Genomic DNA, 27,497 nt, shown 5'->3' with positions numbered 1-27,497 from the left:
CAAGTACCCCGTATAAACAGCACCAAGGATAATACACAAAAGAAGTTGTACTTTACTTTGATCTCACTTTAAGCCAAAAATGATCAATATCAATATTTATGTTTTTATTATTTTTATTTTTTTATTTTAGAGAGAAAAAAAGAAGGAGAGAGAGAAACATAAATTTGTTTCTGAACATGCCCTGGCTAGGGATTGAACCAGCAACCTCTGGGCTTTGGGACAATTCTCTAACCAACCCAGCTTTCTGACAAAGGCCAGTATCAACATTTCTAACACCATAGATTTGTGTTGCCTTGTTTTAAACATTAATGAGTGTAAACATATGGCATATATTATTTTTGTGTCTGGATTTTTGACTGACTTTGCAGTGAATGTATAGATCAATTTGCAGAGAAACCTATTACAAAATAGAATCTTCAAAGCTACAAAGATTTTCCTAAGTTATACAGTGTTGAATAACAAATCACCAACAAAATTTAGTAGCTTAAGATAAATAACAATAATTGATTTTGCTTATTAGTCTGCAATTAGCTCTGGGCTTTTTGAAGACTTGCTTGCTTTTCCTCAATATAGCTTCAGCTGGGGCCACTTCCAAAATGGCTTGATCGCATTGCTGGTAATTTGTTGATGACTGTCAGCTAAAGATGCCGCTCTGGTTGCTGGCCCTGGGCCTCTCCATTGGCCCACCATGGCAACCAGATTTCAAGTGCAAGTGTTCCAGAAGATAAGAACTAGAAATTGCCTGTCTCTTAAAGCCTAAATTTGGAAATTCATAAAAATATTTCTTCTCTTGGTCAAAGCAGTCACATCCTGGATGAAGAGGAAAAGACTTGTCTTAATGAGAAAAGTGAGTGTAAGACTATACTTTCAGGGATCATTTCTATAGTTTGTTAATGAGAAAAGTGTCAAATGATTTGTGGCCATTTTATTTCTTCATAAAGGTCTTCTAAATTTTTCTGCCAGATATTTAACTTACTCTCAGGCATGGAATATTTTGATGTTACTATAAACGTTAAAATTAACTTCTGTAAGAAGTTTGCTTATAAGGATCGATAGCTCATATGTAAAACTACAACTGACTCTGAAATATGATTTATACTCCATGACCTTGACAGATATATTTAGTAATTCTAAATTTGTTTTCCTATACTCTTGTTGGAATTTTACATCTAAAATAATGTTATCTTTGAATAATTAGATTTTTAGTTATTCTTTCTCAATATGTAATATATTTTTCAGTGTATAAGAACATATATCATTGCCCTCCTCAAAGTCATGATGAAGCTTCAGTTCATTGACTTAGAGCTCAAGTACATTGTTTGAGAAGTTGTGGTAGCTGGTATGACTTTCTCATTCAGAACTCAGGGAGCAAGCTTTGCTATACCATCATTAATATTAAGTATTTTTAAGAGAAAAATTTTTTATAAGGTTAAGAAAGTTTTCTTCCATTCTTAGTTTCCTAAGCACTTTTGTTAAGAATAGATGTCATGCTTGGTCAAATCCTAGAACTTTTTTTTTTGTTTTCTATACAGTATACTGCTTTTATGGAGGCTTTTTATAAACCAGGTTTCTTCTCTGACTCTGCTCACAAAGAAACATGTTACAGAATTTCTTAGCAAATACCAGGAAAAAAGTTCTTAGTTGCCTCTAAAATATCTGAAAATATTTGAACTTTCATTTCTAACCTTCTTACTCCTGCTCTTGGTTCAGAAGCAAGGGAATATTCAGCCCAGCCAGACCCAAGCACATTTTTCTACAATATAGTCAACCACCCTATTAAACTAGTAATAATAGTGATTACTAAAATACTTTTAGTTGTTACATAGATAAATTATTATGTTTCTGTAATTATCTTATTTATAAACTAATTACTGTATGATTGTCATGATTTGATAATGTAGTTTTGTGTGAAGAAAAATTTAATAGTGAGTTAATTTAAATAAAACATTAAATAATACATAAGTTATAGTTTTATAACAAAATTGTGAAGATGCTACTCAAATAATTGACATTTAGAAAGCTTGGCTATCACTATTATTCGTCTTATTCCAAGTCAAAAGATCCCTGCTACCTATATTGCTTGATTCCAGAGCCTCCAGACTAGGTACTTAGGACTCTGTACTTTCCTCTGTGAAACTTCATCCAGTGTTTTATTACTGATTTGATTACATTCCTTCTTAGATTCAGTGCACATGTGCAATACTGTGACATTCGTCTTAAACTCCACTTCTTTCTGGCTTAATAATTGGTCTATGGCATACTTTAATACCTTTTAAATGGTGAAACTGAAAGATAATTTTTATTTAACAGGGTTTCAATCATGGAAAAGAAAGTGCGTAAAGAACAGATTTAAGCAATAGGTAATTAGTGTGATCTTTAACCTATTTTTCTGAGTCTATCAATTATTATGGCTGCTTTGTTATATGTAAAACAAAAATACTGTTAGTGGAATTTCTGAGGTTTTGCTGGTACTTTTTGTTTCTAAGTAGATATCAGATATGTGTATTGGTGGATTTCAGATAAAAAAATATGGGCTTGGATTTGTATGATAAATTAGGGGTTACAAAAAACTTGATAAACTTTCAAAATAGAGTGATATAGAATGGTATTCTCTGGGACTATTTAGGATAAGCTACTGAAGAGTAAAGTGGGTGATTAGTGTAAGAAGGTGGAAGGTATAGTACAGAAGAGCACAGATATCATGAATCTCAAGCCAGTGAACATTTGCTAATACTGTCCAACAACAACTTTAAACAAAAGATATATCACCTGAATTTAAAGTTTTTATTTTATTTTATTGTTGTAATGCAAAGCCACCATATGTCTTAAATATATTGTGTTAGTTAAGTTTTATTGACAGAATAGGAGCATTAAGGAAAGGTATTATATCCAATAAACAGCAAAGCTAGTTTTATTGAAAGACCCACAAACAAATTTAATTTAGGCAAATCTGGAACTTAGTAGTGGCTAAAATACCCATTCCCAGAATTAGGTATCAGAGTTATCATGAGTAAAAAATGTTTTAAAATTGCAAAATTAGAATTCCAGTCATATATATATATATATATATATATATATATATATATTAAATGATAATACAACTGAGGTATTATTTGTACATTGATTCAGTAATTCAGTATTTCATGTTTATCTCCTTTACTGCTTTTAAGAATGGGAGGTTAGCAAGTAAAGCTTTTTGTTAGCTGTCAAGTTCAGCCTATTACGATAAAAAAAAAAGAAAGAAGATATTAAGATTCCTTCTGTTATGAAATGGAATATTCTTGTCTATAAATTTGACTAGTCAATACCTAAAATGAGTTGTTATATAGCATACACATAATAAATGAATCTGGTAGACAAGTGAACAATTAACAATGTATGGTGGATCATATTTTAACATTACAAGAAATAAATATTAGTTGCCTATTTTTAAGGGAGTGTTTTGGAATTTATTGGCAGTGTTTAACCTTTTTACTTATGGAAGCAATTCTGAAGATTTAGCAAAGGTTAGAAAACCAGCCTGGAAAAATGGATATATTTATAGTTTAGTTACTTACTTACCATGAGGAACAAGGTGAAATGAGTAGATGTATTTGAGAGCACCCAGTGCAGGTGATAACAAAGGTATTGAATTACAACAACCCAGCAAACACTGGTATATGGGCACAGTTTACAGGCAGTGGGAGAAGAAGACAGAGCATTAGAGCTTTAATTTTTACATGTAAATTTTTTCACACAGACTCTTAATACATTGAACACTAGTTTGAATTAAAGACATACCATAGATCAATTCTTGGAGTACCAATCAATTTTTGAAGTAAACTCACAAAATATACATGTTTTAAATTGTTATATTCAGATATTTTAAGGGGAGTTTTCTAAAAATGATGCTTCATGTGATAAGGTAGTTATTTACAATTGCATTAGCCTCAGCCTTACTGTCAAATTTTATATAGTGAGGGAGAATTTGAAACAAGCATAGTCTTGTGAAACAATTAGAAATAGAGAAACTTTGATACCATGCTTAAAAATCCAAATATGCTGTCTTTTCATTCAATATGAATGAAATTGATTTATTTTCAACTTTAATCTGACTTCTCATATTCATAATAGTTGCCTTTTGGGGGGTTCACAGTATGCTACATTAAATATTGATATCCTTTTTTTATGTACATCAAAATTATCATCACTCCTCACTGATTTTACAAATGAAACTACATGACTAATCATAACATTTTTAGAGAAGAGAAATGACTTGACACACAGCAGGAATATGCTCACCTGACAAGCCATTACTCTAAAATTTCTATTAGCTCAATCAGAAACTGGTTGTACAGTAAAAAATATGAGAGCTTAGAGTCTATTACTCTTATAGCTGTAGTTTGACAGATTTAGGGAAAAAATTATTTTTTTCCTCAGTCTTATAATACATAAACTTTTCAAATCACTCCCTTATGGTTAGCATGATTCTCTCACTTTGTATAATAGAGATAATACAGAGAAAATAAAAGATAAAGAAGACAAAAACTACTGGACCTGATAAGTGAATTCAGCAAGGTGGCAGGATATAAAATTAATACTCAGAAATCAGAGGCATTTTTATACACCAACAATGAACAGTTGGAAAGAGAAATTAAGAAAACAATCCCCTGCACTATTACAACCAAAAAAATAAAGTACCTAGGAATACATTTAACCAAGGAGACTAAAGACTTGTACTTGGAAAATTATAAAACATTGATAAAAGAAATCAAGGAAGATACAAACAAGTGGAAGCATATACCATGCTCATGGTTAGGATGAATAAACACCATTAAAATGTCTATATTATCCAAAGTAATTTATAAATTCAATGCAATACCAATTAGAATACCAATGACATACTTTAAAGATATAGAACACATATTCCAAAAATTTATATGGAACCAAAAAAGAACACAAATAGCCTCAGCAATCTTAAAAAAGAAGAATAAAGGGGGAGGTATCACAATTCCTGATATTAAGCTATACTACAAGGCCATTGTACTCAAAACAGCCTGGTACTGGCATAAGAACAGGCACATAGATCAATGGAACAGAACGGAGAATCCAGAAATAAACCCACAGCTCTATGGACAACTGATATTTGACAAAGGAGGTAAGGAAATACAATGGAGTAAAGACAGCCTCTTCAACAAATGGTGTTGGGAAAATTGAACAGCAATCTGCAAAAAAAATGAAACTAGACCACCAACTTACACCATACACAAAAATAAACTCAAAATGGATAAAAGACTTAAATGTAAGGTGTGAAACCATAAGCATCTTAGAAGAAAACATAGGCAGTAAGCTCTCCAACATCTCTCGCAGCAATATATTTGCTGATTTATCCCCACGGGCCAGAGAAATAAAAGACAGGATCAACAAATGGGACTATATCAAACTAAAAAGCTTTTGCACAGCCAAATACAATAAGAACAGAATAAAAATACAAACTACACAATGGAGAACATATTTGACAGTACGTCTGATAAGGGGTTAATAACCAAAATTTATAAAGAACTTGTAAATCTCAACACCAGAAAGACAAACAATCCAATCAAAAAATGGGCAAAAGAAATGAATAGACACTTCTCCAAAGAGGATATACAGATGGCCAATACACATATGAAAAAATGCTCAACATCACTAATCATTAGAGAAATGCAAATTAAAACCACAATGAGAATAGATCTGAGATTCTGCATGCCCCTGTTGCTAATCCACGGACCAGACTGATTAGTAGCAAGGCCCTAGTGCACTGTTCTCTGCAAAATGAGAAAATTTTATATGAATATATGTGAAAGGAACTTTCCTATCAAAAACTTATTTCTCTGTATTTCTGACATCATATTAACTTTTTGTTGTTTGCTTTTACATTTTTTTATTGAGGTGACTTTGGTTAATAAAATTATACAGGTTTCAGGTGTACAATTCTGTAACATATCATCGATATATTGTACTGTGTGGTCCCCACCCCAAGCCAGCTCTCCCCTGTCATCACTTATCCCCCTTTACCCTCTTCTACCTCCTCGACCCCCTTTCCCTCTTGTAATCCCCACACTGTTGTCTGTGTCTATGAGGTTTTTTTAATCTCCACCTTTTTCACCCAGCCCCTAACCCCTTCTGGTCCTAACAGCAGTCAGTCTGTTCTCCATTAAAAGAAAAAAAAACAAACCCACAATGAGATATCACCTCATACCAGCCAGAATGGCGCTCATCAACAAAACAACCCAGAACAAGTGCTGGTGAGGATGTGGAGAAAAGGGAACCCTCCTACACTGCTCGTGGGAATGCAGACTGGTGCAGCCACTGTGGAAAACAGTATGGAGATTCCTCAAAAAATTGAAAATCGAATTGCCTTTTGACCCAGCCATCCCACTTTTAGGAATATACCCCAAGGACACCATAGAATGGTTCGAGAAGGAGAAATGCACCCCCATGTTTATAGCAGCATTGTTCACAATAGCGAAGATCTGGAAACAGCCCAACTGTCCGTCAGAGGACGAGTGGATTAAAAAGCTTTGGTACATATATACTATGGAATACTACTCAACCATAAGAAATGATGACATCGGATCATTTACAATAACATGGATGGGCCTTGATAACATTATACGGAGTGAAATAAGTAAATCAGAAAAAAAACTAAGAACTATATGAACCCATACATAGATGGGACATAAAAATGAGATTCAGAGACATGGACAAGAATGTGATGGTAACAGGGAGTGGGGTGGAGGGGTGGAGAGGGGGTGGGCAAGGAAGGAGAGGGAAGGAGTAGGGGGAGGGTAGGGGCACAAAGAAAAACAGATAGAAAGTGACGGAGGACGATTTGACTTTGAGTGAGGGGTATGCAGCACAATCAAAGGTCAAAATAATCTGGAGATGTTTTCTCGGAACATATGTACCCTGATTTATCAATGTCACTGCATTAAAATTAATAAAAATAAGATTAAAAAAAAGATAAAGAAGACAGAGGTACAAGAAGGAAAAAAAAGGAGGAGGGTAAAGAAAGAGATGAAAAGATGAAGAAAAAAAGGGCAAAATGTCTCTTTTATATTGAAAGCACAATAATAAAAGGTAATACTGTTAAAAATGTCAAGGTTTGTGGTAATTTCCAAAATCAATCAGCAATGTTTTATGTCTTTTTCTTGCCTGATTGCTCTAGCTAGGACTTTTAGTTCTATGTTGAATAAGACAGGTTGGTGATAGTGGCCCCACCACTCCACTCATACCCATTTTCAGAGAGAATTTCCAGCCCTACTTATATCCAAGTATTTCTCACCTAATGGAATCCCCAGTAAATTTTTATCTGATTTACATTGAACATTTTTCTAATTTGTTTTTCTTTATGAAATTATTTTCCTAATATCCATCTTGTAAACTGTTAAAATTAATTTTGAAATATAAATCAGTTTATTGAGTTGTCCCTTCTGATTTATCCAAACTTTTGTTGTTTCAATCACAGTAAGTTTCATCTATATCTCAGATCACCACTGTTTCCAGAATACATCAAACTCTTTTCTATTCGAGAGAATTCAATATGTCCCCACCATCTTTTCCTTAAAAACCTCAGTATAAATATCATCTTTCCATGGAAACCTTCCATGATATCCAATCTAAAAGAATGCTATTGTGTGTGACCACATGGCAGTGGAGTGGATAGAGTGTTAGCCTGGAATGTTAAGGATCCAGGTTCAAAACCCTGAGGTTGCCTGACCAGGCAGTGGTGCAGTGGATAGAGCATCCGACTGGGATGCAGAGGACCCAGGTTCTAGACCAGGGGTCCCCAAACTATGGCCCGCGGGCCGCATGCGGCCCCCTGAGGCCATTTATCCGGCCCCCGCCGCACTTCTGCAAGGGGCACCTCTTTCATTGGTGGTCAGTGAGAGGAGCATAGTTCCCATTGAAATACTGGTCAGTTTGTTGATTTAAATTTACTTGTTCTTTATTTTAAATATTGTATTTATTTCAGTTTTGTCTTTTTACTTTAAAATAAGATATGTGCAGCCTGACCTGTGGTGGCGCAGTGGTTAAAGCGTCGACCTGGAAATGCTGAGGTCGCCTGTTCGAAACCCTGGGCTTGCCTGGTCAAGGCACATATGGGAATTGATGCTTCCAGCTCCTCCCCACCTTCTCTCTCTGTCCCTCTCTCCTCTGTCTCTCTCTGTCCCTTTCTCTCTCCTCTCTAAAATGAATAAATAAAATTAAAAATATATATATATGTGCAGTATGCATAGGGATTTGTTCATAGTTTTTTTTTTTTTATAGTCCGGCCCTCCAACGGTCTGAGGCACAGTAAACTGGCCCCCTGTGAAAAAAGTTTGGGGACCCCTGTTCTAGACCCTGAGGTCACCAGCTTCGGGCTCATCTGGTTTGAGCAAGGCTCACCAACTTGAGCCCAAGGTCACTGGCTCAAGCAAGGGGTCACTCGGTCTGTGGTACCCCCCCCCCCCCCCGGTCAAGGCACATATAAGAAAGCAATCAACATAAGAAATCAATCAATGAACAACTAAGGAACCGCAACGAAGAATTGATGTTTCTCATCTCCCTTTCTTTCTGTCTGTCCCTATCTGTCCCCCCCCCCCGTCTCTGCTACAAAAAAAACAAAACAAAACAAAAAACCACTGAGGTTGCCGGCTTGAGCGTGGGATCATAGCCATGACCCAATGGCTACTGGCTTCAGCCCAAAGAATCCTGGTTTGAAGCCCAAGGTCACTGGCTAGCATCCCAAGTTCACTGGCTTGAGCAAGGTGTCAGTGGCTTGGCTATAGTCCCCTTCACCCCCCAAACCCGGTGAAGGCACATATGAAAAAGTGACCAATGAACAACTAAGGTGCCGCAACTATGAATTGATGCTTTTCATCACTCTCTCTTCCTGTCTCTCTCTCTCTCTCTACAAAAAAAAAAAAAGAAAGAACAGAATGCTACTGTGTAGAGTAGTTACACTTTAACATTGTCTTATTGAGGTAGCATCTAACAGATGATGGTAGATAGATAAATACATAGATAACTTTATATTGCCATTTTGCTTGCATATTATGTGTATTTTCCAAAAGAATGAAAGCCACAGGTAAACAAAAAGTGGTTTGTCTTTTCCAACACTAAACCTTTATTGTCTAGTAGAAAGCCTGTCATATACTAAATAGTTCATGATAGATCCCTGCCTGATTGATTATTCATAAGCAGAAAGCTTCTTTAAGTTCTTCCTTAGTAAAACAATACCCTCTTAGCATTTTCATCAATCTAAAATGGAATACAATAGGCAATTTGGTGTAGATTTAAACTAACATAATTTCAGTATTTAAACAAAAATTTCCATGATAGAGTTTTATTTTTATGCAATGTATTGTAATATAACAAAGCACTGAAATGAAATTTCATCTAAGTTGTCTAATATCTTTTTAAGATATATTTCTTAAGATAGTGGTAGCATGAAAATCAATTTCTTTCATCATTTTTCAAAGCCTCACTTTGAAACAAAATATTATTTATAATTATTTGTAAATTAGTTAAAATATTTTGTTAAAAAAGTTATTTTAATGATATTAGGATTGAAAAGAATTATAACCTTGTATCTATTTTTATGACAATAACAGAAAAAAATAAAACAATTAGAGAATAATAAAGGATTTGCAAAATAGTTTTTGATGAAAATAAATGTAAGGGAATATTTTTAAAATTTGAACATCTGCAAAAAGGCAGATCCAGAAGACAAACATATTGGAAAATTAAGAGAACAGGCAAATATCTTGTAGCATTTAATATTATTCTGAAAAAAAAAGAAAAGAAAATGGAAAACTCAGAAAGAAGCAAAACATTGAAAAGAAACAAGTATCTTCAGTTACATTTTTTTAGTGGGGAAACAAAAAAGTCTGTGCAATGCTGATATTAATGGGTAGAAAAATAATGGTATAGTACACAGACATTGAGTACAAAAACAGAATCTAATTCTGTTTAGTTAGATTTAAACAGAATAAATATCATTTCAACTAATCTTGGGTCCAAGCTGGTGAGCTTTTTGCTCAAACCAGATGAGCCCATGCTCAAGCTGGCTACCTTGGTGTCTAAAACCTGGGTCTTCCGCATCCCAGTCCGACGCTCTACCCACTTCACCACTGCCTGGTCAGCCATTTTCACTATTCTTACAGCATCTTCCTTGTAATGCAATTATTGTGAGCAGTACAGTAGTCATCCTAGATGTTAAAATAACATCCTCTTTATATATATATATATATATATATATATATATATATATATTACCTTTAGAGATAGAGGGGGAATCAAAACATAAACAAGAGATAATATCTGTAAATAAATTCAATTTAGAAAAGTTTTAGAAAGCTACTGACAAAACTAAATTTACACTAAATTTTAACTTCCATAATGCACGTGAAGCATAAAAAGCCTGTATAAAATTTCAGATCATATTAAATTGACAAGAATTAAGAACACTAACCTGTACAGGAATATAAGTGATCCTAATGATAACAACGATGAGCAGAGGAGAACAAACTGAAATTCACACTGGAAAAGTACAAGTTAACACACCAGGTGGTACAGATACACTTAAAGTTGTTCCATGGGTACACAGACACAACATACACATAAATTCCTGCATTGAGGATCCTGAAACTGTTATTTTTAGTCAGAAACATTGTTAATATGTCTTGACGGTATAAAATAATTTAGTAGTGAATGTTCTGCTGTACCATCCACGTACAATTATATTCTATATTCCACTACACTACATGAAAGTAAATAAATATTCCAGAATATACAGTAGATGTGATTATATAGCCTTTATTTTTTTTTATTTTTTTATTTTTTTGCATTTTTCTGAAGCTGGAAACAGGGAGAGACAGTCAGACAGACTCCCGCATGCGCCCGACCGGGATCCACCCGGCACACCCACCAGGGGCGACGCTCTGCCCCCCAGGGGGCGATGCTCTGCCCATCCTGGGCGTCGCCATGTTGCGACCCTCCTGGGTGTCGCCATGTTGCGACCAGAGCCACTCTAGTGCCTGGGGCAGAGGCCACAGAGCCATCCCCAGCGCCCGGGCCATCTTTGCTCCAATGGAGCCTTGGCTGCGGGAGGGGAAGAGAGAGACAGAGAGGAAGGCGCGGCGGAGGGTGGAGAAGCAAATGGGCGCTTCTCCCACGTGCCCTGGCCGGGAATCGAACCCGGGTCCTCCGCACGCTATATAGCCTTTAATTATTAAACCAAGGATTGTTGAAAATAAGTTATGCATTTATTATAAGGTACAATCATCATTTACAGTATATATTAATTGGCATCATCATAACAATAGGTGAATAAAGTATTCCTAATAAATGTATATAACATTGAAGAATTATGTCTTCTGTGGACATTTTATAAGTGTATTTTATATTACAGTAAAATTTTCTTCTCTTCAAATACACACACACTCACACACACACACACGTCAGCTAAAACACAATTCTAAATCAGCATAAAGATCAAAATGCTGAATAAAACAGTCCCAAAGAAATGTAAGTGAAATATGGTCAGACAAATGAGATATTGTGCAGCAGAATAAAAAAAAGGAAGAAAATGGGAGGCAATTTGATTTTTTTCTCCCGCAGGTCCCTCCTCGCATCTTGATTTTAAACCCATCTGCAGACCAATATCTGCATAAAATCCTTAATTGTTGCAATTTCTAATATTAATTTCAAAAACTGTTGAGCACAAATATTTATTTAGTCTTTTCCACACAATTTTAAAACATGAAATCTTGATTATCTTCCCCCTGAAAATAAGCATACTATCGAAATTAGTCTGAAAATTTTTACAGGTGGTGGCATAGCAGAGTGTAAGGGAAATCTGAAAAATCTGCTCTCATCTCATTGTAAATATCATACTACAACCTGATTAAAATTTTTTTCTTTGTAATTCATCATGTACTATAAATGTATCTGTGCATGTGTTTATATAGAGAGATTGATTCAGTATTTAATCAAAATAACAAAATATGTCTACTGTTTATTATATAAGCATGTTGCAACATTGAAGTATTATTATTCAATATAATTATTTTTCAAACAAATTTTAATTTTCTCTTAATGTGACTACACTACATATATTTTAAATAAAACAGGAAAAAGTGAGGTCACTAATCTTTTTATCATCATTAAAGATCTGAAAGCAATTTGTAAGAATGGGAGAGAGTTAGCCCTATATAGCTGGATAAGGTCCAGTTGGGTAATTGCATTCCACCTGCCAAATTTCTCCCTGTAGTTTCCAGTCTGAAGAGCTGTTAAGCAGCTGCAAAAAATTATCCCAGCCATGACAGCAATTTTTTTATGAAGAAAATGGCCCTGTTTTTGAAGCTTTAATAAAAACCAATAGTATCAGTAGTGTCTTGCAAAAAGTTCTGATGCATATCAGGACATTTTTTTTTTTTGTAAAGAACACTAACATTCAATAACAGAGTTTAAAAATAATAATTAATTTTTTGAATAAATTCTATTTTATAATAAAAACATTTGTTTGTTTTTGCAAGGCAAACAGTAGGGGAAATTAAACAAGTTGTTATGAAAACATAGATGATTAGATAAAAATGATTCTAGAACCACACAGTATGATGGGCATAGGTATTTATCCTCAAGTCATGTGGAGTTAGAATTGTGGTAAGTCTTATATACCATGCAGATATTGGTTTCCATCAATTGGGAAGAAATTTATTCAATGCACATTTAAAACTGTTTCAACCAAGATAACTTGTACTTTCCCAAAGTAAATTTCATTGTTTTTCTCTCATCTTATATTTTATCTTTAGATTTATAGATCATACTCTTGTTTTTATAAATGTTCTCAGATATTCCAGTTAAGTTTTTCATTTCCTGTTCATCCTTCTTCCTCCTCATTTCCTACCATGGAAATTATTCAGATAAAAAAATTTCAAATTCAAGATTTCTCAGTTAAATTTTTTTTCAGTTAAATTTTTGAGTGTGTAAATAACTTATAAAACATATTTTTCATAAAACACAATTCTCAAATTATTTTGGAAAACACAATTTAATAAATTATACACACAGAGCTTGTTATTTAATGAATTTTTATTCATCTTTATATTCAGATTTGAAATCATGTCTTCAAAGAAGAGTTCTGACCTACCCATACATTTTTCAATTCCAATTCTTATGTTATCTTCTACTACAGAAATCTTTTTCTTTTGCTTACATCCAGAGATTTTGCTTGAATTTATAATTATACACATGTTTGTATAATTACATCAGTACCTTCTGTGTTCACTGGGGTTTATCTTCATTAAAACAGGACATTTCATGGAAATACTTTATAAGTATTCTTAAGAATTAATAAGTAACTTTTGGGAAACATAGCTTTAATTCTATGTTGCTTTCACTTACATCTTAGCATTTTATTTTTACTTTTTCACACATGTTTAATACTTAATAATTAATAAACAGTATTAATTTATGGCACATATAACATTCATTTTTCACAACAACCAAAGGAACAATGTATGCATATTGTCATTTTACAAACTAGGAACACTTTTCCACCTGGAAACTAACATAACCAAATTTAATTTATATTTGTCTGAGTGTAAAACCTATGTTCTTAGTGTCTTTGCAACTATGTTTTAATCTTTCTCTGGATTCCAGATTTATATGTTTCATTCTTTGTCAAATCTGGAAAAAAATTATATCAAGTGAATAACATCAATATTAGGACCCTGGGATGGATTCTGGCTTGAAGTTCTGCAAATATTTTTTTCTTGCAAGCTCAGTTTCAATCAATGTGCATCTTCTGAAATTTCAAAAGCTGAGGAGCTGGAACCAATCTTTTAGCTTTAGGCAGAAAATACTTTTTAAAAAACCTGACATTTTTCAGTACAATATTTCAAAAGTACATATTGAAAGAATGAAGTTTCTCTTAAATCAACCCAATATAATCTAAACGGTAAAGTGACAATGTCATTAATCATGGTAATCTTCGTTACATATACACATATACATATTATATATATGTACAGATGTGTGTAATCTTTGTTTTATATATGTGTGTGTGTATAATGATTATTGTATCCTATGCTTATGCTAGAAATTGAGGATTAAAGTGGTCACTATAAAGTCACACTGATTCAGTGGTCCTTAAAAACAGGCAGTTCTGCAAATAAATTTAGCAGGAATTCTGAGGAGGGGAATGAGAGATTGTCACATAACTTCAATGCAAAGTAGAGAATTGCTGTTCTCATGAAATTACCATAACCATGGATCCTCATTAGAATAACGTGGAAATAAGGGAACTGCTAACTACAATTAAGATTCTTCTATGTTCTTCTGTTCATTTATCTACAATAAGTTAATCACATATTTAGTCCCTTAAATAATGCTTCTTATAACTGTGTACCTTCCCTGGATCCTGCCTGTAGCATGAAGACACAGGTTCTTCTGCAAGCCTAATATAGTAAAATCCATTAATATTCCTACTTTTAATTTCTCTCACAAGCAAAAAATTAGTCAGTATTTTCTTGTTTATATTCCACTCCTTAAAATTTTTCTAAATTTACCTTAAAAAACATTTTTTGGACTCTCATATTATTTACTATATACTATTTATCTCATTTTATTTTTTCATAAAAACACCTGCTTATAAATGTGTCCTCAGTGTGATTTTAAAAAATATCTGAGCTTACAATCTAGAAAGAAACTTTACTACACAGTGGACAATTCATTCAGCACAGAAGCTCACTATCTTTAACTTGTTAAGTTTTTTTGTTTGTTTGTTTGTATTGTTTTCTTTTCTTTTTTGTGTGTGTAACAGAGACAGATAGTGACAGATAGGCAGGAAAGGAGAGAGATGAGAAGCATCAATTCTTTGTCGCAGCTCCTCAGTTGTTCATTGATTGCTTTCTCATCTGTGCCCTAATAAGGGTGGGTAGGGGAGGGGGGCTACAGCAGAGCAAGTGACCCTTTGCTCAAGCCAGCAACGTTGAGCTTCAAGCCAGCAACCTTTGGGCTCAAGCCTGTGTGACCTTTGGACTCAAGCCAGCGACCCTGGGGTCAGGTCTATGATCCCACGTTCAAGCCAGTGACCCAGCACTCAAGCTGGTGAACCCCACCCCTAAGCCCATGACCTCAGGGTTTCGAACCTGGGTCCTCTGCATCCCAGTCTGACACTCTATCCACTGCACCACCATCTGGTCAGTCAACTTGCTCAGTTTTTATAATCTTTACTGTCTTTCCTCAACTCCATTTTAATTTTTTATTTGTTGTCATATAGAATAGCTCTTCCTCTTGTACTAGAGTTTCTAGACACCTACATTCTTGCGACTGTCACTGCTGAAATTACTATACTATTAACAGACCGAAAGCTAAATACAACTTTCTTTGACCCAGATGGAGGGGGTGACTTGTGAATCTCTTGCTCCAACTAAATATGCTCTTCAAATATTACTGAAAGCAGCACTTACTTGTTTCCTATTTTATCACTATATACTGGCTTCCCACAACATTCAATAAGCTTTCAATTTACTTGATGACCTATAATCCATCGTCTGGACTACCTTGTTTCCATTCTTCAACTTCAAACTTTTTTTTTTAAAGTTTATCATTTCTTCCAGTTTATGCATCAGAAAAATCCCCTTCAAAAAATTATCCCCTTAAAAGGAAAAGTCAAGGGTAACTTTTCCCAGCCCTTCAGAAATAAGTAGGCAAAGACAAAAACTTCCTACTTGGCATCATTAAGGAAAAGCCTAGGAATAGCTACACTGTAATTGCTTTGCTCTCACAAACACAACCCTTATCACATCAGCAAAGTATAATCTGCTGTTGTCTTTAGGGTTGTGTGTGTTATTATTTTTTTCTGTAGCTACATTAAAATAGTAATTACATGTTAATTAAGACAAATAAAAGATTAGATAAATGACAGATGACAGATAGATACATATATAGATAGGTAATATAGATACATAATTGCTGAATGAGTACATGAAAGGATATATGAATGAAATATCAGCCTGCTAAGTAAGTCATTTTAATTTTATCCTCTAGGCAAGAGAATTTTTTGTATGATAAACTGACCCAATATTATCAGCAAGTAAATTGCAATAGAAATAGTGGAAGGAGACTTGCAGATTCAAAAGACTTAACATATATTTAAACTATTTCCATCATGATTCAACTAAATTTTTTAAAAATCTAGCATTTATGTGAACAAACATGAGCACTGCCTAGATGTGACATGATGTAATTATTTATGCATGCTATTGGTATTATAACTATCATTTTAAGTAGGAAATATTTTTAGAGCTGCATACTGGAATATTTATATATGAAATAATATAAAATCTTGGATTTGCTTCACAATAATCTGGGGCAGGAAGAGTGGATATGTAGATAAAGGATAAACAATGGTTAAATTTGATAATTATTGAATATTTGTAAGGGTATAATGAAATTCATTAACCTTTTTTGTATTTTTTATATATGATTGAAATTTCCAAAATGAAATGCTAAAAAGTACAATTTTAAAAAAGAAATATTTGTGTAAACTTTCATGATCTTTGATATGCATTAAGATGATTGAAAAAATTAGTAATATATCTTTAAACAAACATAGGAGTGATTGTTATATACCTGTTCCTGCTATCAAATACTCAAATCTAAATAAAAGAATCATATAACAAGATACTTATCAAAAGTGAGGGGTTTTGTATGTGTGTTTTCTTACTGTGTCTGTGACACATTAGAATTGGCTTTTGACCCCAAAACACTCGCATAGCTGTTTTATACCAATCACAAACCAGTGACAAATTTGCCTGCAGAGGGTGCAAGAATCAGGACCCTATAGTTCTATAAATTGAAACTGAGAGAACAACTTAGTTGTATAAAACTCTCTATTTGAAATATTACTGCTCTTGCACATTAAGGTTTATGACAACATTATGTAAAACAAAATCTTAAAATAAAAGTTGATATCAATGTGATTGTAGAAGACATGGCTTTGTAGATTTGGGTCATATTTCTAGCACATAAAATATATTAGAAGACGAGAAATAAGAATCAACAAATAAAATCAGAATTTGAACACAATTTGTCTGTGTCCCTCATATTTCTCCCTCTCTCTCTCTCTTTCTCTTTCTCTCTCATTGGACTCCAGTTTAATTAATATAAAAAACTAATTGTACTCCACAGCAATTTTACTTTATTAAGTGAATATGAAAAGGGGCCAGCAAGGGGGCAGATAGAGAATAATTATAATATATTCTTAATAGCATAACTCTGCTATTCTTGGTCAGAAAGATTTCCTGGGTTTTGAATTAATATGGGAAAGGGAATTCATGAGAGCACAATGAAGTAAACATGTTATTTTACTTTAGACTATATTTAGAGAATATAATGTCAAATTTCGAAAGTTTTCAGGCCCTGGCCGGTTGGCTCAGTGGTAGAGCGTCGGCCTGGCGTGCAGGAATCCCGGGTTCGATTCCCAGCCAGGACACACAGGAGAAGCGCCCATCTGCTTCTCCACCCCTCCCCCTCTCCTTCCTCTCTGTCTCTCTCTTCCACTCCTGCAGCTGAGGCTCCATTGGAGCAAAGATGGCCCAGGCACTGGGGATGGCTCTGTGGACTCTGCCTCAGGCGCTAGAATGGCTCTGGATGCAACAGAGTGACCCCCCAGAGGGGGCAGAGCATTGCCCCCTGGTGGGCATGCCGGGTGGATCCCGGTCAAGTGCATGCGGGAATCTGTCTGACTGCCTCCCCGTTTCTAGCTTCGGAAAAATGCAAAAAAAAAAAAAAATTTAAAGTTTTCTACATGAAGGTACCCAACCATTTGGAGAGTTTATCAGTGTCAACTATCCAAAATTTTCAAAGAGGTGCATATATATACAAACAGATATAAAAGTTGCTTTTATTCTTGAAATAAATAAAAAGTAGATGGAAATTGAATCTAGTAAGACATTAAAATAAGTAATTTTAGCATTATATAATAATAACCAGGGATAAATTTATTTTTAAAGTTAGTAAAGATTTATGAAAACAGTCTCAAATATTAAGATTAACAAAACACCATAACAACACTAAATTGTGCTTAAAGGCTTTAAGGCTGACCAAACAGAGCAGAAAATATATGGTTTGACTGGAATTAATATATAACATCCAACATTTCATTTGATTTAAAGTATAAAAATATACACTGTAATAGAATGAATTTATTTTGACTGTGGCAAGACTACTAACATGAAACTTACCCACATGTACTTAAAACTTGACTTAACAACTTTTAAGTATGTATTATAGTATTGTTAACTATGGGCACTATGCTGTATAACAGATATCTAGAACTTATTTGCAACACTGAAATGCTGTACCCATTCAATAATAGTTCCTCATTTCCCCATCTCCATAGTTTCTGTCAACCAATATTCTACTGTTCTTTATGAGATATATCATAAAAGTGGAATCACGCAGTATTTGACTACCTTATCACTTGGAAAATGTTCTACAGGCAGGACATCCTTCTATTTAAGCCTGAATAATATTTTGTTGAATGTACATGCTACATTTTCTTTACCTATTCATCTATCAATGGATATTAAGGTATCTTGGCTCTTAGTAACAGTGTTGCAATGAACATGAGAGTGCAAGTATCTCTTTAATATCCTTATTTAATTTTTTGGTACAATCAAATGTGGAATTGCTGCATTACGCAGTAATGTTATTTTTCATTTTTTTAAAGGAAGCGCATTACTATTTTTCATAGTGACTGTACCAGTTAACATTCCACCAAGGAATCCAAATTTTCCAATTTCTCCACATCCTCAATAGCACTTGTCTTTGATTTTATTGATAATAGCTATCATAATACATGTGTGAGGTGATATTTCATTGCAGTTTGACTAGCATTTCTCTACTGTGTAGTAATACTAAGCATATTTTGATATGCCTGTTGTCCATTTGTATGTCTTTGAAGAAATATCTTCCAAGTATTTTGCCCACATTTTAATCCAAATATATGTCTGTTGCTCTGTTAGGTTATAGGAATTCCTTATATATTTTGAATATTAACTTCTTATCAGATATAAGATTTGCAAATATTTTCTCTCATTGTGTTGGTTTTACTTTTTTTTCCTTTGCTTTGCAGAAACTTTTTAGTTTGATATACTCCACATGTCCATTTTTTCTTTTCTTACCTGTGTTTTCAATGTTGTAGCAAAGAAATCATTACCTACATCAATGTCAAAAAGCTTTTCTTTTGTTTTCTTCTGAGAGTTTTACAGTTTCAGATCTTATATTAAAATATTTAATCCACTTTGGGTTAATTTTTGTATATAGCATAAGATATAGGTTCAATATCATCCTTTTGCACACATATATCCAGTTTTCACTTTCCTTCCCCCATTGCATATGTTTAGTGCCTTTGTCAAAGATCACTTGGACATATATATGTGGGTTTATTTCCAGAATTTTGCTTGTGTTCTATTGGTCCATATGTTGATCTTTATGCTATCACCATACTGTTTCATTACTGTAGCTTTGTTATATAGTTGGAAATCAAGAAGTGTGATGCTACCAGTTGTGTTCTTTCCCAAGATTACTTTTGTTGTTTGGGGCTTTTGTGGTTCCTTATGAATTGTAAGACTGTTTATTATGTGTATGTAAAAAACGCCATTGAGATTTAGAAAAGGAGAATATTGAATCTGTAGATTACTTTCAAACTTTGGGTAATAAGGACATTTAAAAATATTTAGTTTTCAAATCCTTGAACACATAATGTCTTTGCGATATTTTTGCATCTTTTTAAAATGTCTGTCGCCATCATTATATAGTTTTCAGTATACAAATATTTCTTCACATTATTGGTTAAGTTTATTCTGAAGTATTTTTGTTGTTGTTGCTACTATTTTCTTCATTTGCTTTTTGGATAGTTTAAAGTGATAAACACAACTGATTTTTGTATGTTGGTCATGCATCCCACAACTTTGCTACAATCATCATGCTTACATCATCTTAGTAATAACTTTGATTTATACCTTCCTAAGCTTATATATGTTCACCTGGCTCAAAATAAGTTATCAAATCTATCCTACAATAATCTCTGAATCCCCAATGTCCATAGAGGCAACAAAACCAAATGGTTAGACAGATAAAAGAAATGAATAGTGTTGTGTTATCTATTAGCTTAAAGCTACACTAAAATTTTGTTATTAAAAATCAATAAATTAATTTTATTTATAATATTGTGGGCAAAGAATTCAGGAAGGACTCTGCTGGCCAATTCATCTCTATCTGAAGTGGCATTAGCTGTAGCAGCTGGAGTTAGGGTATCCATTTACACATTGGATCCCACTCTCATAACTCTTGCTTTCTGGTGGTAATAGTTGTAATATTAATTTCAACTGTACTTCTCAACTTCTCCATCAGGTATCAGGGTATCCATGAGATATCCATGTGCTTTCCCCAGTCTATCAGACTTCTCACATGGCAGTTTGGTCCTTTAAGAAATGAGGCAAAAGCTGCCTATCTTCTTACAGGCTGGACCCAGAATAGCCATGGTGTTATACCCACTCTTTTACATTGATCATAGCAGCCAGAGATCACTTCAGAATCAAGGGGAGGGGAAAATAATCTCACTTTTTGATAAGTTAAATACTAAAGAATTAACAGTGCATCACTTTAGTGCACCACAGAAAAAAGAATGAAGGGAATGTTTTCTTAAAAATATATATTTGGGCCTTGAGAACATTATACTAAGTGAAATAAGTAAACCAGAAAAAGCTAAGAACTATATAATTTTACACATAGGTGGGACATAAAACTGAGACTCGTGGACATAGATAAAAGTGAAGTGGTTACCAAAAGAAGGGGCTCAGGGGGAGGGGGTAAGAGGGGACAAATATACAGTGATGGAAAATGAGTTGCCTTGGGTGATGGGCACACAATGCAATCAACATTTCAAATGCTATAGAGATGTTCACCTGAAACCCATGCACTCTAATTGATCAATGTCACCCCATAGAAAAAAAAAGAAGGAAAGAAAGAATAAAAGAAATAAAGAAATAATAAAGGAAGGCAGGCAGGCAGGCAGGAAGGAAGGAAGGAAGGAAGGAAGGAAGGAAGGAAGGAAGGAAGGAAGGAAAAGAAAGAAGAAATTTTAAATTAAAAATCTATGAATCAAAGGGAAAATTTGCAGAACAATGTGGTTTGTAGGAACAAATCAAGTGCTGTACTTTAGTCTTTAATTTCTTTTCAAGATGTAAAAATGGCAAGTTTGAAGAGCAATAAATAATTACAGATTTCTTCTGAGATAAAAAATGGAAAGGCCTGTTTTTGAAAATGGCAAGAAATATTCCCATGAAATACTGTTTTATTCAATTAAAAAAAAAAATTTTTTTTGAAGTGAGAAGGGGGAAGGCAGAGAAACAGACTCCCAAATGATTCTGACCAGGGTCCACCTGGCAAGCCCACTAGGGGGCAATGCTCTGCCCATCTGAGGAGTTGCTTTATTGCAACCGGAGCCATTCTAGTGCCTGAGGCAGAGGCCTTGGTGCCATCTTCAGCACCCGGGCGAACTTTGCTCCAATGGAGCCTTGGCTGCAGGAGAGGAAGAGAGAGAGAGAGAGAGAGAGAGAGAAGAGGGGAATGGGGGGAGAAGCAGATGGGTGCTTCTCCTTTAAATTGGAAAGACTCATGGATGCTGCAGGGAATGCAGCCTTAGAATAGAATAGAACTAAGTTCATGTTCAGGAATTACTCAAAAAGGAAACATCCCTGCTTATTATTCAGCCCACCATTGGGCAGAACACATCCAACTGGGAAACTGGAATACAAAGTGGCTCTCTTTAACCCTATCTGGGATGATGCTGAGTTGTCTTTTCAGCTCTAGAGTTCTTTATGGAAACAATTTTCAGCTCAAATGCTCCCTTTGCCCACACCTGCTTTCTGTTTTCTTCTCTTTCTCATTGGCGGTATCTTTTAGAGTAACCAGAAGAAAAAGAAAGGAAGGACAAAAGGAAGGAAGGTAGGGAGAGAGGGAGCAAGGGAGGGAGGGAGGAAGAGATGTAAGGAGGGAGGAGGAATGAAGGAAAGAAAGAAGGGAGAAAGGAAGGGAGGGAGAGAGGAAGAAAGGAAGGAAGGAAGGAAGGAAGGAAGGAAGGAAGGAAGGAAGGAAGGAAGGAAGGAAGGAAGGAAGGAAGGAAGGAAGGAAGGAAAGAAGGAAGGAAGGGGAGGGGAGGGGAGGGGAGGGGAGGGGAGGGGAGGGGAGGGGAGGGGAGGGGAGGGGAGGGGAGGAAGGAATTTCTCTCACAAAACTACATCAGAGTATCTCCTGAGTAACTGACCAATGACACTTTTTTTTTTTTTTTTTTTTTTTTTTTACAAAGACAGAGTCAGAGAAAAGGACAGGCAGGCTGGAAGAGAGAGAGATGAGAAGCATCAATATTTCATTGTAGCTCCTTAGTTGTTCAGTGATTGCTTTCTCATATGAGCCTTGACTGGTAGGGCTAGAGCAGTGCGAGTGATCCTTTGCTCAAGCCAGCGACCTTGGGCTCAAGCCAGCGACCTTTGGCCTCAAGCCAGTGACCATGGGGTCACTTCTATGATCCCATGCTCAAGCCAGTGACCCTTCGCTCAAGCTGGTGAACCTCCACTCAAGTCAGATGAGCCGCGCTCAAGCCAGTGACCTCGGGGTTTTAAATTTGGGTCCTCTACCTCCTGCACCATGGCCTGGTCAGGTCCAATGACACATTTTGTATAAATAATAAATAGCTTTGCAGCAGTCTATGAATCATAAAATATGAATCTTTTTTTATTTGCATCTTTGACACAAAACATACAGTATACATATATTACACTTTTGAGTTGCCAATAAAATTGATCCCAAGGAAGAGTTTTCTTTGAAATGGTTCATGCCGTTACTTTTATTATTTTTATGTATTCTTAAGAATTAGATGTTTACTTAAAGTCAGTGACTTTAAATAAAATAGATTCTCTGCAATCAGAGATTTCCTTCTCTAAAGTTCAAACTCATTACAATGTCATTATTTAAAATACTCTGCTGATTCATTGTTTTGAAGGAATTGGGACTTATCTAAAATCAAAATTTCCTCAGTCAAGCATTTTTAAAGTACAAAAGGGAAAAAGGCAATCAGAACTGGGAGGGTGGTACTGCAAATCACATTGATTTTAAGACTAAAGATATGAGATTGAATGAGTCAAAAGTAATGCAAATTTCATGCCAATCTCAACTAGAACAAAGTCATTTTTCTCATTTCACAAAATAGTAGTTTCAACAATTTCTCTTCTATTTTTTTCATTGGCTTCAGCTATTCTTAGGCTATGAAGAAAAATGCTGACATACTGTTAGGCCACACATATTGATACTAAATATTTCATGCCCAGAGAAAAATTATTAGAATCATCATATTTGAACATTTCAGTCTCAATCCTCTCTACCCACTACCTCTCTGTTTATATCATATAATTTGACTCAATTTCCAAAGGAGCCAAATAGAACCACTGCTTGCTTTCTGCACCTGCCTATTTTTTAATATTAGTGTCTTTTCTTTTTTACCTTTTTTTTTTACTTTAAGCATCAACATTCCTCATGTATAGGCCCTTTATTGCTATCTACATACTCTCTTTTCAGGTGTCACTTTCTCTAAAACCTTCATACATTCCTTAATATGTTAAAAAGTAAAACTACCAATAAACCTGTTTGTATGTCCAGTCCTACTACATTTTTGCAATCCAATCATGCTTTTAAATGTATCTAAAAGCCCAGGTCAGTTGCTCAGTCAATTATAGCATCTTCCCAAAACACTTGGGTTTGATCCCCAGTCAGGGCACATACAGGAAGTGACAATGAACACACAAGTAAGTGGAACAACAAATAAACACTTCCCTTCCTTCTTTCTTTCCTTTCTCCCTCCCTCCCTCTCTCCATCTCTCCCCCTCTTTCAATTTCTCTAAAAAAATTCAATCAATTAAAAAAAATGTATCTAGAAAATTTCCACCTGACCAGGCAGTGGCGCAGTGGATAGAGCGTTGGACTGGGATGCGGAAGGACCCAGGTTCAAGACACTGAGGTCGCCAGCTTGAGCACGGGCTCATCTGGCTTGAGGAAAAAAAAGTTCACCAGCTTGGACCCAAGGTCGCTGGCTTGAGCAAGGGGTTACGCGATCTGCTGAAGACCCACAGTCAAGGCAGGTACGAGAAAGCAAACAATGAACAACTAAGGTGTTGCAACGAAAAACTGATGATTGATGCTTCTCATCTCTCTCCATTCCTGTCTGTCTGTCCCTATCTATCACTCTCTCTGACTCTCTCTCTGTCTCAAAATAAATAAATAAATAAATAAATAAATAAATAGAAAATTTCCACTAGATGTTTCACCATTATCTCCAATCAACATGCTCAAAACTTGTCTTCAACTGTTCAATCACCATACCATAAATCATTTGCCATTATTATATTTATTTCAATATAATTGTTCTTACACATCATCATTTTTCATTTTTTTTAATTTTGTATTTTCTTTGGCAAATACCTTTCTTTCAACTATGAATCATTATTAAGCCTGCCTCACCCCTCTTGTTTAGTTTGTTTTTTTCTGTAATCTAAGTTCTTATAATCTCATACTTGGGGTACTACATTTAAATAATTCAACAATATGAGATGAACTGCAACAATTCTCCAGGCTCTATGTTCAGAACTGAGAAAACAGTTATGACAATGATGGATGTGCTTGAAGTCAAATTTCTTACCTTCTCCAAGAAAAGAAACAGTATAATAACATGGCAAGTCTAGTGTGTTGGGGACATAAAGATGAGACATTGGTTTGTTTTCTGCCTCTTTTTCTTTAATTCACACAGAATATCCACATAGGGAGTATTAACTTTTTAGTGGTATACAATAGCTACTATATATAAGGAATAAGATAAAAGGTTAAAATGGCAATTTAATGACATTTTAACTATATTAAAATGACAGTTTGTCAGGCACTTTAGATGGCGTTAGGCATAAATACTGGTACATATTTTAAAAATCATGGTTAAATTTCAGTAGTTCATAGAAGCTGTAAGAAATGTCAAGATGAACAAAAATTTAAAGTACATTTTTTCTTAATCTTAAAATGCTTGTTCTTCATCTGTGTATAATCATTCCAAGTAATCAAGAACCATATTCTAAGATAGGCTATTATATTAAATATTTATGGATATTTGATTTTTCATTAATTCATATCCTTTTATTTGATCTTTACTTAAAGTTGAGTGAGCCATATCTGATTCACATATCAGTGTGTTAGTGTGAGATACCGTATGTCAGTATATTTTTACTTAATATAATTTAATATATAAGGTATTATTTTTTGTTCTCAGACATTTTAGTCAGACACTTTATTTTTCCAATCAGAAATCCCAACTCCTTTCAACAGTTTAAAATGGGTGTCTTCCAAAAACTGCATCAAAGCAAACATATTAATGTTCACTGTTTCAAAAAAGAATTCATTGAAACCTTTCAGATGTTTAAGTCATTTATTTTAAGAGGAACTTCAAACTTTGAACTTTTAAAATCAGATGTCATTGTAAGTCATTTTCTAAGAATTACAATTTAGATATATCAAATGATGTTCAGCTTTAAGGATAGAGTTCAAGTCACCTAGTTCATCTTGCCCAATGTTTTTGGCAAAAGTTCTGCATACCACGCCTGCAATTAAAAATCTTTTGTTAAAATGCACACTACTGAATCCACAGTTTTCACAAGATGGCCTTCCTGCCTTAGGGTCTGGCACCTGCAAACCATTATTTGAGTTAATTAAAATAATTGTTTTCCCAAAGACTGCTTGGCCAAGAAAAAGTAAAGTCACTAGGGTAGCTTCTTTTTTTGGATTTATCGGTATACTGCTATTAGGTATTACTTACAGTTCAAATACTTTGAAATTTATGACAGTATACCTTACTAAGAAGAGTTCTCCTACATTGAAGAATTGGCCAGTTATTTCTGCATTTCACATCAAATTTATTATATTTTATACTCGGAGGGTTATTAGATTATTTTCTAATAAGGAGATGTGTTTTTATTATCCATATAATATGTTTATATAAAATTTGGAGAAGATGGGAGATAAAAACAATAATTAATTTCAACAGAATGACAGATATGAAGAATCTTTACATGTCCTATAGATAATTTCTCAGAAGAAATTCAAAATAATGTTTACAACCTAATAGATGTATATGTCATATATATCAAATATATATATATATTTGATATATTTGTTGTATTTTATAGCACTGATACTGACTTAATCCCCTGTCAAAAATTTCTGTTGGCACTGAAAATTTTTCTTTCTATTATTTAAGTATTTAATAATCTTCAAATTATGTCAGAAAAATCTTTCCTCCAATTTACTCTCCACTACATCCCAGATATTCATGCATCTTTATTTTCAAAATCTACCAGTCTTTCAATCCCAAACACCCAACTAAAAACACATTTTTCATGAAGACTTATTGGTATTTTGCTAAAAAATTATATGAGTTATTAAACACAAATCTAAATATTTAAGGAATCATAAAGACCTCTCTAATGACATCTAAAGAATAATATAATTGTGGGGGAAAAGGTTTAATTAGAGTTAAGTAGTTAGTATTCCAAAAAGGAGAAACAGCTAGACAGAACTAGGATTTGGGTGAGTTCATGACAAATTCAAGAAATTGTTAGGTAGAGAACATATAAAGGAAAATTTGAAAACTGAACAATTTAATGAAGTATATTATATGACCATATTAACAGTTTGAGATATCTTTCTAATGTTACTGTAAAGGATGAGTTGGAAATTAGCAAGTAAACCTTAAGAAGTAAGATTGATGATGAAGAAAATTACAAGAATTTCATATATTTCTAGGTGGTAATTTAGCAAAATATTTTGAAGGTTTATATACTTTGGCAATAGAATGAATATGAGAAAGAGAGAGAAAAAGGACAAAGGGATGTTTACATGTCTCTGTGATATAAATCATGTTCCATAAGTGGAGAAAGTATTTAAATTTATAAATTTAGTAACCCATTTTAATTTCAACATCTGTGATACATCAAACTTAATATGTCTAGTAGACAGTGGCTTTATATAGCATTGTGTGTTTATGTGTATGTGTACCTGCATGTGCAGAGAGAGTGAGAGATCTAAATAGAGACACAATCACACTGATAAAATATAATACTATTGTATATACAGAAAGAGACTGAGATATAAATAAATATATGTATATGAAGATATATACTCTATAAAGAGATATAACTATATATGAAGAAATATATCCACCTTAAAATTTAGTTAATACAACAAAACTTAAACTGAAATCCACATAAAAAAGTTTTCAGGAAAATTTTAAGGCTAAAGTTAAATATAGTACCCACTTTATAAATCCTTATATAAGTTTTATTAGTTAAATATGGTTGTATAAATATATGTATAAACTTTATACA

This window comes from Saccopteryx bilineata, chromosome 1, assembly GCF_036850765.1.
Source record: "Saccopteryx bilineata isolate mSacBil1 chromosome 1, mSacBil1_pri_phased_curated, whole genome shotgun sequence".
NCBI lineage: Eukaryota > Metazoa > Chordata > Mammalia > Chiroptera > Emballonuridae > Saccopteryx > Saccopteryx bilineata.
This window is presented reverse-complemented; position numbering follows the sequence as displayed.